Source organism: Mustela lutreola, chromosome 16 (assembly GCF_030435805.1).
Source record: "Mustela lutreola isolate mMusLut2 chromosome 16, mMusLut2.pri, whole genome shotgun sequence".
Classification (NCBI taxonomy): domain Eukaryota; kingdom Metazoa; phylum Chordata; class Mammalia; order Carnivora; family Mustelidae; genus Mustela; species Mustela lutreola.
The window spans coordinates 50,967,056-50,981,961 of NC_081305.1; positions in this window are offsets into that span (position 1 = coordinate 50,967,056).

The following is a 14,906-nucleotide window of genomic DNA, read 5'->3' on the forward strand; positions in this document are numbered from 1 at the left end:
CATTTGTCTTCAATACACTCTTTCTTACCATTTTTTTAAAGCTGTAGGCCCAACATGGGGCTCATGCTCACAGCCCCAAGAGTCACCCGCTCAACCGACTTAACCAGCCAGGTGACCCCGCTGTTGAGTTTTTAGATCCCAGATGATCCAAGGAGTGTGGAGCACGTTTTACTGTGTGCCCCGTGTTCGTGTGTCCTAAAGCTTACAGCTGTCCTCCAGCACGGTAGCCCGTCAGGGTCCATGGACTCCTGAACCTTGTGTCCCCGTGCAGGACAGCGGAGACGCACACCCGCGTCCTCGCCGGATGTCTGGCTGGGCAGGGAGGTGCAAAGCAGCTGGCATGGACACCGTCAGACGTGCAGACCTGGAGGGACAGGGCTGAGGAGAGCCAGCTGGGAGGAAGGGCGGGTTTGATGGCGGTCTGGGAAATGGGAGGAGACGCCCAGGCATGAACCACACGATTTGCTGCTTTTGCAAAAAGAGATTTCAGGGGCTGGTGCATTCATTCCGAGAGTTGCTTCTGATGGCCTTGTTGCAAAAACAGTGGTGTTTTTTTGGTTTTTGTTTTTTTAAAGTGACATGGGTCAGGGATCGGGTCTGTTCCCCACAGGGAGCTTCTTTCGGATTACTGCAGAACCCCCGAGAGGACTGAGGTGGGGCAGAAATCTTTCTGCCCCTTGAGGATTTGCTAGGCAAGGACTGTGTTTAAGGTTCCAGAGCTCCCTCTTCATGATTCCTGCGAATTTCAGTCATTCAACCAGTGTCCCTCGACACCTGCCGCTTTCCAGGTCCCACAGTAAGGAGGGGAGATGGAATTCCTTCCTAGCTGGGAGCTGCGGTCCAGAGCTCAGAACCGTAAAAGGATGGGAACTGAGGCATTTGCGGGGGGGGGGGGGTTGGTTTGGGATTCCCCGCCCCCCCCCCTCGGTTTTCTAAGGTGTTCCTTAGAAAACATTGGGAGGGAAAACTTTCCTCTTCCAGCCCAAGTCCAGCGTGCGGGGGCCTGGAAATTAACTGACAATGGCCAGATTAACAGGAGAAAGACAGGTTTATTTACACGTGGATGCGGGACCTCCCGGCAAACTGCAGGAAGGGCCCGAAGAAATGTTGATGTGTATCAGCGTAACAAAAGGAAGGTCGTTAGGGCTTTGCTGGGAGACGATGGAGATTCTTTGGGGGGGCTTTTTGATGCTAAGGGAAATGGGCAGACGAGTCCATCCGGGCTGACGAGTCCATCCGGGCAGGCGACTTTGCTGGAAAATCCCCCAGAGGGAGGCTGAGGGCAGCTGTCCCTGTCGTAGCACCCACCCCCTGCGGGAGGTTCATCTAAGATTTCTCTCTGCATCTTCTCTAGCTCTGATGTTTGGGGCAAAGATAAAATAATCCCGATGGCAGCTCGGGGCTCCACGTGTGTCCCAGCCTCCGATCCCGGTGAGACGGGCACCAAGGTGTGCGCAGGCGGACGGCCGGTCTGCTAGCACTTGTACACACGGGATGAAGAGCGGTTCAGGAAGACCGGGGTGTTTCTCAGAGGGCAGTGTGCTAAGTAAAATAAGTTCGACACAGAAAGGCAAATACCATATGGTCTCACTTACATGCGGAATCTTAAAAAAAAAAAAAAAAGTTAAAAATAGAAACAACCCAAACTCCTCAATACAAGCAGCAGATCTGAGGCTGCGGTGGGGGAGGGGCAAAGGGGCTAACGAGGACAAAGTCCGTCATGGGGATGTCATGTACAGCACGGGGACTGTGGTTACACACACTCCACTGGATATCAAAGTTCTCATCACAAGGAAACATGACAAGGCGGATGGCGATGGATGAGAGTTCTGGGGGGTTAGGACCCTCCGAGACGAGTCGTGAGGCCCTCAAGCAGGGCTGCAGCCTCCAACAGGAACCTGGTCTCGGAAACAAGCAGCCCCATGAGAGCAGAGGTCAGCCCTGAAGGAATGCCCGGTGTCTTTCCAGCACAGTTGCGTCTGTGATCGCCATCTGATGAGTCATTTATGAATATTATCCTACAGTTGGCTTTTATTTTATTTTATTTTTTAAATTGTGGGTCAGCTGGAATTCTACAAACAATGTTGTCATTTAGACGGTTGGTCGCTGTCCCCATTTTGCAGATGGGCTCACAGAGATGGCGGCAGGGAGGGGGTGAGGTCCCAGCTGCCATCTCCCGTCAGGGACCAGCGAGCACATCTGAGTGAGCACAGGGCCGAGGCTGCTGGAGACGAGAAAGCAGCCCCCAGAAAGATGCACATCTGCAACGACAGGCCCTCTTGGGGTGAGGACTTGCGTTCGGAAATATCATTTGTGACTTGCCAAATACTCCACTGCTTGGGCCCCCGTGGGCTGTGGCTGCCTTCTCCTCAACCGGGGAGGGTCTCGGACACATCCCTGGTGTCATTTAGCATTGGTGCTGGTCGGCAGAAAGCTGACTGGAAGTGGACAGATGGATGGATGGATGGATGGATGGACTGATGAGCGAGTCAAGGAGCCTCAATACAGCAGAACCCAGGGAAAAGCCACCAGCCACAAGGACCCTGCTGGGTGGCTCGGTCATGAAGGCTCCATTTACTGCGTGGGCCGTGTTTGCAACTCTGCATGCCGAGAACCCGAGGCACAGTCTTTCCTGCATTTCTCTCTCCCTCACCCCATGAGGAAGGCATGGGGTATCTGAGAATCCAAAGAGGTCAAGCCATTTGCTCAAGGTCATGGAGCATGGAGGCTTCCTGCCGTTCTCGATCAATGGTACAGCACCTCAGCTGTAGTCCAGAAAGTGCAGGAAAACCTCCGTCCAGTCCCCGCTCAGAGCCAAAGGCTGGGAGTGTCTTCCTGGGGACTCTCCTCGGGGCGGAGAAGGTGGGCAGGGAAGGGAAGGGTTGGCTGAAGTTTCCTCCAAGGCCCAGGAGTCTGGAATCAGAAATAACAGGGATGTTTATAATACATGGTGATAAAAGCAGCAGTGATAATGTAATCCGTGTTACTAGAAAAATGCCACACTTCTAAGGAATAATAGTCATCAAGAAGTTACTACAAATCAGACAAGATGCCAAGCCGGCCACCCAGAGAAGCCGTCCCCACTGCTCAGCTTCATTTTGTGCAAGTCCTGAAAGGGGAGCCTGAAGATGGTGACTTCACGGTGTGACCGTGAGGGCCAGGAGGTGTGGCGTGAGATGTGGTGTGAGATAAGGAGGTATCTGGCTTTCAGATCAGTGTCCCCTGAACAGGAATGACGGCCCCCCAGAACAGATGGTCAAACACTTGGCATTCTCTGTCCCCAGCGGGCAAAGGATATGAACAAACTGTCTGTGGAACTGAACTCATTTTGCTGGAAAAGCAGTGAAGAAACAGAACAGCTCAGACACTGGTAGCGCACGCGCACATACACACACAGAAGGCAGGACCCTGTGGGGACCAGCTGGCCATTAAACTGAGGAAAACATTTGCCCTCCTCTCACTTCTTGCTGCTTCGCCTGCAGGTGTAACAGCACAGGCACAGAATTAATAGGAGAAACCATCTGTCAGGGCACCTGGCGGGCTCCCATGGTGGAACATGCAACTCTTGATCTTGGGGTTGTGAGTTCAAGCCCCACGCTGGGTGCAGAGATGACTTAAAAAAAATAAAATCTTAGCAGGACTCCTGGGTGGCTCAGTCCGTTAAGTGGCTGCCTTGGGCTCAGGTCATGATCCCAGAGTCTTAGGATGGAGTCCCACATCCGGCTCCTGGCTTGGCTGGGAGCCTGCTTCTCCCTCTGCCTCTGCCTGCCACTGCCTGCCTGTGCTCTTTCTTTCTCTGACCAAACATAAATAAACTCTTTAAAAAAAAAAAATCGGGGCGCCTGGATGTCTCAGTGGGTTAAAGCCTCTGCCTTCGGCTCAGGTCATGATTTCTGGTCCTGGGATCGAGCCCTGCATCGGGCTCTCTGCTCAGCAGAGTCTGCTTCCTCCTCTCTCTCTCTGCCTGCCTCTCTGCCTGCTTGTGATCTCTCTCTCTCTTTCAAATACATAAATAAAATCTTAAAATAATAAACTTTAAAAAAAAATCTTGGGGCGCCTGGGTGGCTCAGTGGGTTGGCTTTCTGCCTTCAGCTCAGGTCATGATCTCAGGATCCTGAAATGGAGCCCCAAATCAGGCTTTCTGCTCGGTGGGGAGCCTGCTTCTCCCACTTCTGCCTGCTGCTCTGCCTACTTGTGATCTGTCAAATAAAAAATAAATACATAAAATCTTAAAAAAAAAACTTAGTAACAATCTGTCAGTGAGGGACTACATAAAAAGGATGATACGTACGCACATACTGGAATGGTATGTACCTGGTACGCAAAAAAAGGAAGGAAGCTCAGATTTGGAAAGTTCTGCAGGACACTGCTGAATTTAAAAAAAAAAATTTTTTTTAAAGATTTTATTTATTTATTTGAGAGAGAAAGAAAGAGAGAGAGAACAAGCTGGGGGCGGGGCAGAGGGAGAAGCAAACTCCCTGATGAGCCAGGAGCTCCATGCGGGGCTCGATCCCAGGACTCTGGGACCATGACCTGAGTTAAAGGCAGACGCTTAACCCCTCATTTTTTTTTTTTTTTAAGATTTTATTTATTTATTTGTAAGAGAGAGAGAGAGTAGAGCGAGCACAGGCAGACAGTGTGGAAGGCAGAGTCAGAGGGGAGAAGCAGGCTCCCTGCGGAGCAATGAGCCCGATGTGGAACTCGATCCCAGGACGCTGGGATCATGACCTGAGCCAAAGGCAGCTGCTTAACCAACTGAGCCACCCAGGCGTCCCTTTTTTTTTTTTTTTTTTTTTTTAATGTGTAGGCTAAGGCATATAGTAATGGGAGAAAATCCTGTTCAAGATGGGAGCAGCAGGGGACACCGGGGCTCACAGGGGAAAAGGACTGGGGAAATGCTGGATCCTACTTTGTCTCCTCTCCTTTTTGGAGAGTCACAGCTCCAGGGAAGAACACAGAAGAAAAAACAAATGAAACCGGAGTGATCGTTGGTTTCCCAAATTATTTTCAGGAACACTTTGGGCTTTGTCTTCCTGGGGAGCCACTCTGCCTCCTAAGGGCATGAGCTTGGGGACCGGAGGTCACGTGGCCACCCGGGGACCAGGGCACGGGACTAACATTTGACCACAGCCAAGCAGTGTTTGAGTGGCTCATTCTATAAAGTGCATAGAGGGGGCGCCTGGGCGGCTCAGTGGGTTAAAGCTTCTGCCTTTGGTTCAGGTCATGGTCTCGGGGTTCCGGAATCGAGATCCGCAGGGAGCCTGCTTCTCTCTCTCTCTGCCTGCCTCTCTGCCTACTTGTGATCTCTGTCAAATACATAAATAAAATCTTTAAAAATATAGAAAAAAGTAAAATAAAATGCAGAGAGGTAGGGCGTCCTCGGCGGGCCTGCGGGGCAGCGGGTCTTGAACCCGGGACCGCTCCTACACCGCGGGGCGAGTCTGGCCTGGCTCGTGTTCTCCCCCTACTGGCCGAAGAAGGAAGTGCTGGCGGCCTCGGCGCCTCCGTTTACCGGGTGGCCGGCCCCGGCGCGCCCCCTGGTGGCCTCCGTGGGAAAGCGCACTCGGCTCGCCAAACGTTCACAGGATTCCGCACGCAGGGCACTTTGGGTTTACCGATCTTCGTACACTTCCCGCCGGCTGTGGAGCACTCCCATCTCCCCTACCGCCCTGGCGGGGGTTGTGGGGGACGAGTTCAAATGCGCAGTGCCTGTGAGCCACCTCCCCGACGCCCCACATCCCGCCAACCCCTCCCCACCCCCGCGGTCTCCAGCTGGGCGGCTCGGTCACCTGCTGACCAATCAGGGCGCTGCGCTCGCCCTACATCCAAGCAGGCCTCCCAGGGATACGCGCTCGAGCTGGACCAGAATGTTCCTCTCCAAACGCAAATAATTACCCTGACATGAAACCAGCCAGAAAGACCTGACTGGTCCTCAGCGTCCTTGGAAAGCCACATTCTAACCCTGCTGCAGGTTAGACCTCAGTAACCTTGTCCCTGTTCGTTTCTTGAACGTCATTACTTGCTCTCGGTCTCCCTCCTCTCGTGGCTCAGCCACGCTCGCTGGCCTTCACTTCTTTTCTGACCGAGGGCTGTCAGCCTAAGTATTCGGCTGGTTCCCAGGACCTCTGCCTGCAATGGTTTTCTAGCCCATCACCTAGCCAACCTCTGCGCGTCCCTTAAACCCAAACGCAATGCGATTTCCTTAGAAAAACTGCTCCGGACAAAACCAAAATGTCCCATTCTTCTCTTTTGCAAAACAGATCACCGTTCTTTGTTTTGTTTTTTAATTCTCAGAAGCTTCTATTATAATTTTGGTATTATTATTATTATTTTATTTTTTTTAAAGATTTATTTATTTGAGAGAGAGCATGAGAGGGGAGAAGGTCAGAGTGTGAAGCAGACTCCCCGTGGAGCTGGGGCCCGATGTGGGACTTGATCCTGGGACTCCAGAATCATGACCTGAGCTGAAGGCAGTCACTTAACCAACTGAGCCACCCATGTGCCCCTGATATTATTATTATTAAAGATTTTATTTATTTATTTGACACACACAGAGAGAGAGATATCACAAGTAGGCAGAGAGGCAGGCAGAGAGAGAGGGGGAAGCAGGCTCTCTGCTGAGCAAAGAGCCCAATGTGGATGTTGATGCACGGCTGGTTCCCAGGACCCTGAGATCATAACCTGCGCCCAGCAGATGCTTAACCAACTGACCCACCCAGGCACCCAAACCCTACTTATTTTTAGCCCTAGAAAGAAAAAGCAATGTCTGTTAGACACCCATGGCTTGTGTCTAAGAACCAGGCTGCCTTGCACAGGAGCTGGGTGGAAACAGAGGTTAGTGGTGATGTGGTACGTAATCTGTCATCTTCAGGTAGGAGCACCCGGGATGGAGTCTGGGATGGTTATGAGTAGAGGTTCAAGTACACACAGAACATTCTCTGAGCGAGACCATAAATCCCATAGGTCGAAAACAAGAGAAATACAAAAGCATGTTCTCTAACCACAAAGAAATTACCTGCGAGATCAGTAAATCTGCAAAAGCCAGCTATGTGGGAGTGAACACAACACTGAAGACCTTTCAAGTTGGGGGTTCCTAGGCAGTTTGCTCACAGTACCTTCATGGTGCTGTGAGGATGGGTATGGAAGAGATGTCAAGGTCAAGGTGGAGGGATTAAGGTCATTGACTGAGAACAAGGGCTACGCAGACCCGGGACCCTGTCTCCAGGAAGTTCACCAGCACTCACAACAACGCGGCCCCCTGGACAGCTCGCCTTGGACTGTGAAGGCCCAGCCTTGGGGGTGCTTTCCTTTCAGACATACAGAAGGCGCTGTCCAGCTTGGAGTCATAGCTGGGGTTGAGTCCCAGGAAGGACAACTTGAGGTGCCCTACTTAAATAACTGAACTTAAATTAATTCCCATTTTAAAATTATACGCTAGTCTCTTATGTCCTCTCTTGGGGGGGGGAGATTTTCAAATGGGAAGATGTCTTTTAGGGGTCTCAGGGTTCAACGAGGCTACATGCATTTCAAGGACGCTCTTCACAAAACAGACCTGATGCCCGAGCACAGGGACTTTTTTCTGAGCTTGCTTTCAATCTACAAGGTCCTGGGCATTGGAGGATTATTTCTATGCCGGCCTCTAGTCCGTTCTTTTGTATACAGAACCCCCTGGACAACCCAGGTGCTAGGGGACCCAACCATCTGAGTGTGCGGTCTAGACGTTTACACTGACAGTGGGGCTCAGGTGCCCCAAGGATAATATTCTCATTTTAGGACCCAACCCAGACCTACAGAAATTCTGTAGGCGGGAGCAGCAGCTTCTCCTAGCAAGCCTGCAGATTTTCGTCGTCACGAATTTGAGAACTTCCCGTGCAGGAAATCCTGGAGAATAAACATCTGGAAAATGGGAGTCAACCACGAATTCACAAGTAAAGAGTTACCTGGAATTCCTGGTGGCCAGAACCACGTGACCAAGCAGGCTCTCCTCGACCACAGGACTCAGTGGGACCACACCGTCCTGAGTCTTGTACCACGAAGCATTCCTCCATGGGAGGCATCCAGGCGTTGAAACTTGCAGTAGTTACTTCTGAGGCCACTGTGTGGAGGGGAACAAAGAAAGGTTTTCAGACCACCCGATAAATTTACCATCCGTGTATGGCAGATGGAGGAGGGGGTTCGCGGCAATTTGCACGAATGCAGAGCCTAGTGATACTCAAGACGTATCTGCTCATCGTGCCCCATCCTGTCTGGTCTTCTCTCATTCAGCGAGATGTTCTCGCAGCCCATCCACTTGTGCCACACGTCAGACCTTCATTCCCTCTTATGGCTAAGTAACATCCCACCGTTCGGACAGACCATATCCCACTCACCCTCGCACCTGTGGAGGAGCCTCTGGGCTGCTTCCAGCTCTGGGCTGTTGTGAATGATGCTGCTATGAACACGCGTGTGCATGGTGTGTTTTCTTTTGCACAGTTTACCTTTTCGAAAGCAAGGGTGATGGTAGGATCTCCCCATCCACCCTCCCGAGCCCTGCTTCTCTTTTATTTTATTTTATTTTTTTATTTTTTTTTTTTAAAGATTTTATTTATTTATTTGACAGAGAGAAATCACAAGTAGATGGAGAGGCAGGCAGAGAGAGAGAGAGAGAGGGAAGCAGACTCCCCGCTGAGCAGAGAGCCCGATGCGGGACTCGATCCCAGGACCCCGAGATCATGACCCGAGCCGAAGGCAGCGGCTTAACCCACTGAGCCACCCAGGCGCCCCCTGCTTCTCTTTTAATTTGGCAAACTCCTCCCTACCCTTCAGATCTCTGCCTACAAGTGTCCCGTTCTTTCCCTCTGACATGGCTCCTCTCCCCACTGACCTACCACATTATTCTCTCCTAAGCCCGATCCTCCCTTCAAGACTTAGTCCATTATACAAAACCAGGGGGACACATTACAGAACGGCATTTGCTAAGGACTGTAGGCAGGTGAGGGCACTGATCACAGTGAGGCACATGGAACTTTTCAGAAGGAAATGTGTTGTAAATGTTTCTCCAGCTTTGTTGCGATACAACTGAGATGTAACAATGTGTATGTTTAAGGTATAAGGTGATCCCATCAGATCCCTCAGATGTTCACAACCTCCAGAGGGTCATTGTATCTATCATGCCTGTAAGAATAAGGCTGTATCTAGTGTCTTTGTAGATATATATATGGAGGGTGTCCCAGCCATATTATAGAACACAACTCTGACCTGTGACTTACAGTGGCTGGCCCAGAAAACCAGCCTGCTCTCTACAAGTCAGACTACTATTTCTAGGAACCAGTGTGGGAAGCCCAACAATAACTCCTCTAGCAGTCGGCCCCAAATGACCAGGAGTTAATAACTGATAGTTTCCCTAACACCTGTCCCTGCTTTCAATTTAGGCTTACCCAGAGAGAGCCACACTGGATCCCCAGCAGATTATGTAGGCGTCTCACTCCTGGCTAGCCTGCCTCCAGGCTTCCCGTGCTAACAGCCTGAGGCTTGACTCCCCCCCAACCAATCCCCACCGCAAAACACTGCCCCTCCTTTGCCTGTGCTAGTTTGGGTGGTCTTTGTTTATTTCTGCAACTCAGAGACTGAAGGTCATCGGCTCAGTTCACACAGTGCTATGGTGGGAAAGTCAGGATTTGGGGGATCCAGTGTGAGTCCCAGAGATCCTTGACTCCCCCATCCTGAGAGGGTTCCCAAGATGAAGTCCCCAGCACCGTTTTCCCCCTCTTTGGGTCTCTGACCTCTCTATCTCTCTCTCTTTTCTGGAGCTCAAATGTGTGTTTGTGTGTTTTCAATCCTACCTTTGACTCAAAGAGACGTTTACTTTTATTTCCTGTAATGGGGAGAGGGAAGCCATGGACAGAGCATGCTGTGGGCTAGCGGCCAGGACAGGGCTGAGCCTCAGAGCGCCACTGTTGCCTCTTTCTCTTAAACATGGCGCACGCTTCCCATGAAAAGGAACAGGACGGAACACTGTTCAGCCTTAAAAATCAAGGACACGCCACCACTCCCGAAAAGCACAGACCTGGAGGTCACTGTGCTAAGTGAGATAAGCCGGACACAGAAGGACCAAGGCCATATCATCCCGCCGTGTCAGGAATCTCACAGGACAGTGAGGCCATCAGACCGGGAAGCAGAGTGCAGGGGTGGGGGTCCTGGTGCCAGGGCCTCCCCTGGGGGGCGAGAAGTTCTAGAGCCTGCAGCATGGTGACAACGGCAACTAGCAGCAGGCCGCGCACTGAAAACCTCACCACCGGCGCACCTCTTCTGTCCAGTGTTGTGATCACACACACGCACGATACACAGCGAGGATGAAATTGGGGGGTAGACACACTTGTGGCATAAACTGCTCCCAAACTCATCAAGTCGTACATACGGAATCACAACCACACCTCAGTCAAGTGGTTAAAACACACATGGAGCCTGCTGAAACTGTTTCAGAAACAGCAACAAAAGTATCGAACACGTATTGAGACAGCATGTGCCCTAGCTGTGTAAGTCCTGTTCTTCCCACCTCACACACCAGGAAGCCAGAGATCTGACAGATTAAAGATTTGTCAGGCACTTGTAGGGCTGACACGGTAGAAGTTGAACCCAGAACCCTGTATTTCCCAGGTGAGATCCCGAGGCTGAGCGAGGTACTCAAGGAAATCCCCTCGCTGTTGGTTACAGTTTCCTCCCATCAATGTCAACTGTGTGACTTACTAATATTCAAAACAATTTTTGTTTTTGGCCAAGAATTAGGTCAAAAACATCACACTTAGTTTAACTTGTATTTCTCTCTCCGATCAGGATATCCCTCTCTGCTTTAGATGGCAGTATCAAGGTCTACTTGACACCCCCCCCCCCTAAATTCACTCACCCTGCAACTCAAATTTTTATGAAGTCCACAGAGTTGTGCAAACATGGCCATGAGGCACTCTTAATTTTTCATCACCTGCAGCTCCTTTACGGTTGGGACCCCTGCTGCCAATCTCAAGCACCCATCCAACTCTTTTCAGATTTGCCTTTCCCGGACATCTCACGGAAATGCAATCATGCGATAAGCTAGTGCCCATTTGCCTGGACAGTGCCATCCTGTAAGCCAGCAAGCCTGCATCCACCTAAAGTTTGTGGCCATACTGTTCCCTCTGCTCTACCCCATGTGGGTTCCTCTAGCTTCCCGCCTGGCTCTGACACCCTCGAGCTCCTCCCAGCCCACCCAGAACCTCCGGGTCCTCTTCTATCTCTGCATTCCATTTCGCTACAATTTCCATTCATTTTTCACATTGAGTGGATTTGTCAAGGGAAGGGTCAGAGATCTGGTTGGGGGAGAGGAGGATAGAGGGTGTGTCTCACTATTTAAAGGGTGCTCTGACAGCATGTGGGAAAGGAGCCTCGGAGCCGGAGGGGAGGAGCCCAGGGTCCTGGGAGGCTCTCTGGGTAAGGTGGGTCAAGGTTCTGGGGCCTTGCCAGGGCATGAGGCTGGGAGGTTGCTGGTGGCTGAGGCTGTGCCAGATCTCGTATGACTAACCTGTCCAGTTGTCCCTTATGTGCCCAGAACCCAATGGCATGCTTGTCTTGGCCTGAACAATCCCCAAGCAGTGTATGTGGGTTAACTTGTTGAACGGAGTCATGAAGAGGAGTTAAGTTTGGATCTGTTCCTTAGGGAGCTTTCTGCCTCTAATTCTAGGAAGATGGGAACTATACCAGGGGTTCTCAACCAGCATTCACCCCTGCCTCCTCCCCATCCCCTGCCTCAGGGGACAAAGAAGAGGATGCTTTCATTGCAACAAGGAATTATTCAGCCCCAAAACACCCCCAGTATTTTTAGAACCCCTTGGTTGCAGGGCTAGAATAAGATGCACAGATTTGTGGGGTGAGATTAAGGAGGGGAGATTGGAAAGGGTTGAGGGAAGGCAAGTAGGTTTAGGAAAAGGGCTTGCTTTCCAAGGGGTGGACCAAATATCAGAGGATGAAGAGGTGTCTTATTTTCTGTGAATGATAAACAGGAACTAGAAGCAAATGTTCACACGGAGGGGCAAAGGAGATGCCAACCCCATTTTGTTAGTATAGTAGCATATGATATATTTCCATTGTTTTAAAAAAAATATCTCCCTCTCCTCCCTCTGCTCTTCCCCTTGTGCTCTCTCTCTGAAATAAAATCTTCAAAAATAGAAAGGATACAGTGAAGTCCAAAATCTGTTATTTTTTTTTCTAAGCCAGTCTAGGTTTTCCCCCAGTCTTTACAGTTATCTGCCTGCTTATATGCATGAAAAAGTTTATTTTTTAAGATTTATTTATTTTAGAGAGAGCATGAGCGAGTGGAGGGGCAAAGGAGGGAGAGATGCCCCCTGTCCCCAGGGTGCAGACTCCCTACTGAGCACAGAGCCTGACCCAGGGCTCCATCTCATGATCCTGGGATCACAACCTGAGCCAAAATCAAGAGTTGGACACTTAACCAACTGAGCCAGCCAGGTGCCCCATGAAATCATGATTATATTTTTAAGCTTTTTGATTACTAAGGCCAAATTTACATACAGTAAAATCACTCTTTTTAGTGATTTTATGCTTTTATGCTTTATAGTTTTACAAGTTTGTTCATGTGCCCATTATAATAAAGGCACAGGACAGTATCTTCACCCCAATTTCCTTGTTGTCCGCCTGTAACAATTCCCTTGGGAACTGCCCCTTTCCTTTGCTCCTGGAGTTCAGCTTTTTCCAGAATGTCCCAGCAATAAGATCATACAGTCTTTGGTGTCTGGCTGCTCTCACTCAGCAAAACTGCATTCATCCATGTTGGTTCCTTTTTCTTGCCAAGTTAGATTTTATGTGGACATACAAAGGTTTCTAAAATCCTCTCCGCTCTTGAGGGAATTTTGGTTGTTTTTGGTTTTTGTCCATTATAAATAAAACTGCTTTAAGCATTTATATAGGGTTTTGTGGGAACATTAAATTCTCACTTGGTAAACTATGTGGGCATGGGATGGATAGGTCATAAATGTGTATGATTAGCTTTTAAAGAAATTGAGAAGGTCTTTACCAGGGTAGTTAGTTGTTCCATTTTTTACTGAGTTATGGGAATTCTTTGTATTCTGTATGCAAGTTCTTTATAGGAAATATGATTTGCAAACACTGCTACTCGGTTTTGATGGGTTGCCTCTTCATTCTCTTAAGAGTGTGTTTTGAAGAAAAGTCATTAATTTTGATGAAGTCTAATTAAAAATCCTTTCTTGGGGCACCTGGATGGCCCAGTTGGTCAAGTGTGTGACTCTTGATCTGGGGGTTGTGAGTTCAAGCCCCACTTTGGGCATAGAGATTATTTAAAAAATGAAGATCTTAAAAAAAAATCCCTAACATTACATTGGTATTGTGTGACCTGGAACGTTTGAGCGTTTGAGCACAGAATAAATGAGATTTTGTTTTTAAGTAGGTCTGGCTATCTCTCTACCCCATCTAGCCTTTCTTGTGGCTGAGGGCAGCAACAAACTGACCCTTGTATACAAGACATTGGGTACTTTTGTCTTTGCTTATCTCTTTATCTTCGTCCCCTTAAAATGTAGAGGCTCTTATCTTTTCTCCCAGGAACCATACACCCATTCAGAGCCCTCCAAATGCACAGGGCACTATTCTTATTCTTATTATGTCAACTTATTTAATCCTCATAAGAACCCTGTGAGGTTTAACAATTGTTACCATTTTCCCTGAGGAGACACAGAGAAGCTAAAATAAGTTGACCTTCATGTTCTGGTCCATTCCAGAAATGGAACTTCAACTTTGGCCGTCAAAGTCTAGGGTCTGGTTTTTTGTTTTTGTTTTTTCTAAATGTGGCAAAAACCACCTAACTTTAAATTGCCATCTCAACCATTTTTAACTGTATAGCTCTTATTGTTAGGCTCATCACATGGTTGTGCCGATCTCTGGAACTAAACTAGACCGATCTCCTAAAACTGACCTTATACCCATTACACACTAACACCTCCCCTCCCCCCAGCCCTTGGCAACCACTTCTCTACTTTCTATTTCTAGGACTTTGACAACTTTGGATGCTTCATGAGCAGGTTCACACCATAGTTTCCTTTTGGGACTGGTTTATCTCGCCTAGCATGTCCTCAAGTTTCATCCATATCTTCCCACCTGACGAGATATAGAATCTTTGAGGAACCTTGGTATTTTTTTCCATAATGGGTGCACTGTTCCACATGCCCACCAACAGTGTGGAAAGGCAGGTCTTTATTCTTAATCCCCCCAAATTCTTAGCAATCTACTTTTGAAGAATACATGCTCATACATACAGAGAGGTACACACATTCAAGTTCATGACCGGATCCATGTAAGCAGAATCGTGGAAACAATCTAAGTGTCTATGTGTAAGTTCTGGTAACTTATATCATGGTGCATTTCTATGGTGGGGTATATGTGGCTCTTAAAATCTGGCCATAGACCAGTGCTTCAGACTTTTTTTTTTTTTTTAAGTTTTTTTTTTTTTAAAGATTTTATTTATTTATTTTACAGAGAGAAATCACAAGTAGATGGAGAGGCAGGCAGAGAGAGAGAGAGAGAGAGAGAGAGAGAGAGGGAAGCAGGCTCCCTGCTGAGCAGAGAGCCCGATGCGGGGCTCGATCCCAGGACCCTGAGATCATGACCTGAGCCGAAGGCAGCGGCTTAACCCACTGAGCCACCCAGGCACCCCCTTTTTTTTTTTTTTAAGATTTTATTTATTTATTTGACAGACAGATCACAAGTAGGGAGAGAGAGAGAGAGGAGGAAGCAGATTTCCCACTGAGCAGAGAGCCCGATGTGGGGCTCGATCCCAGGATCCCAGGATCCCGGGATCATGACCTGAGTCGAAGGCAGAGGCTTTAAGACATTGAGCCACCCACGCGCCCCTCCGGACTTATTTTTAA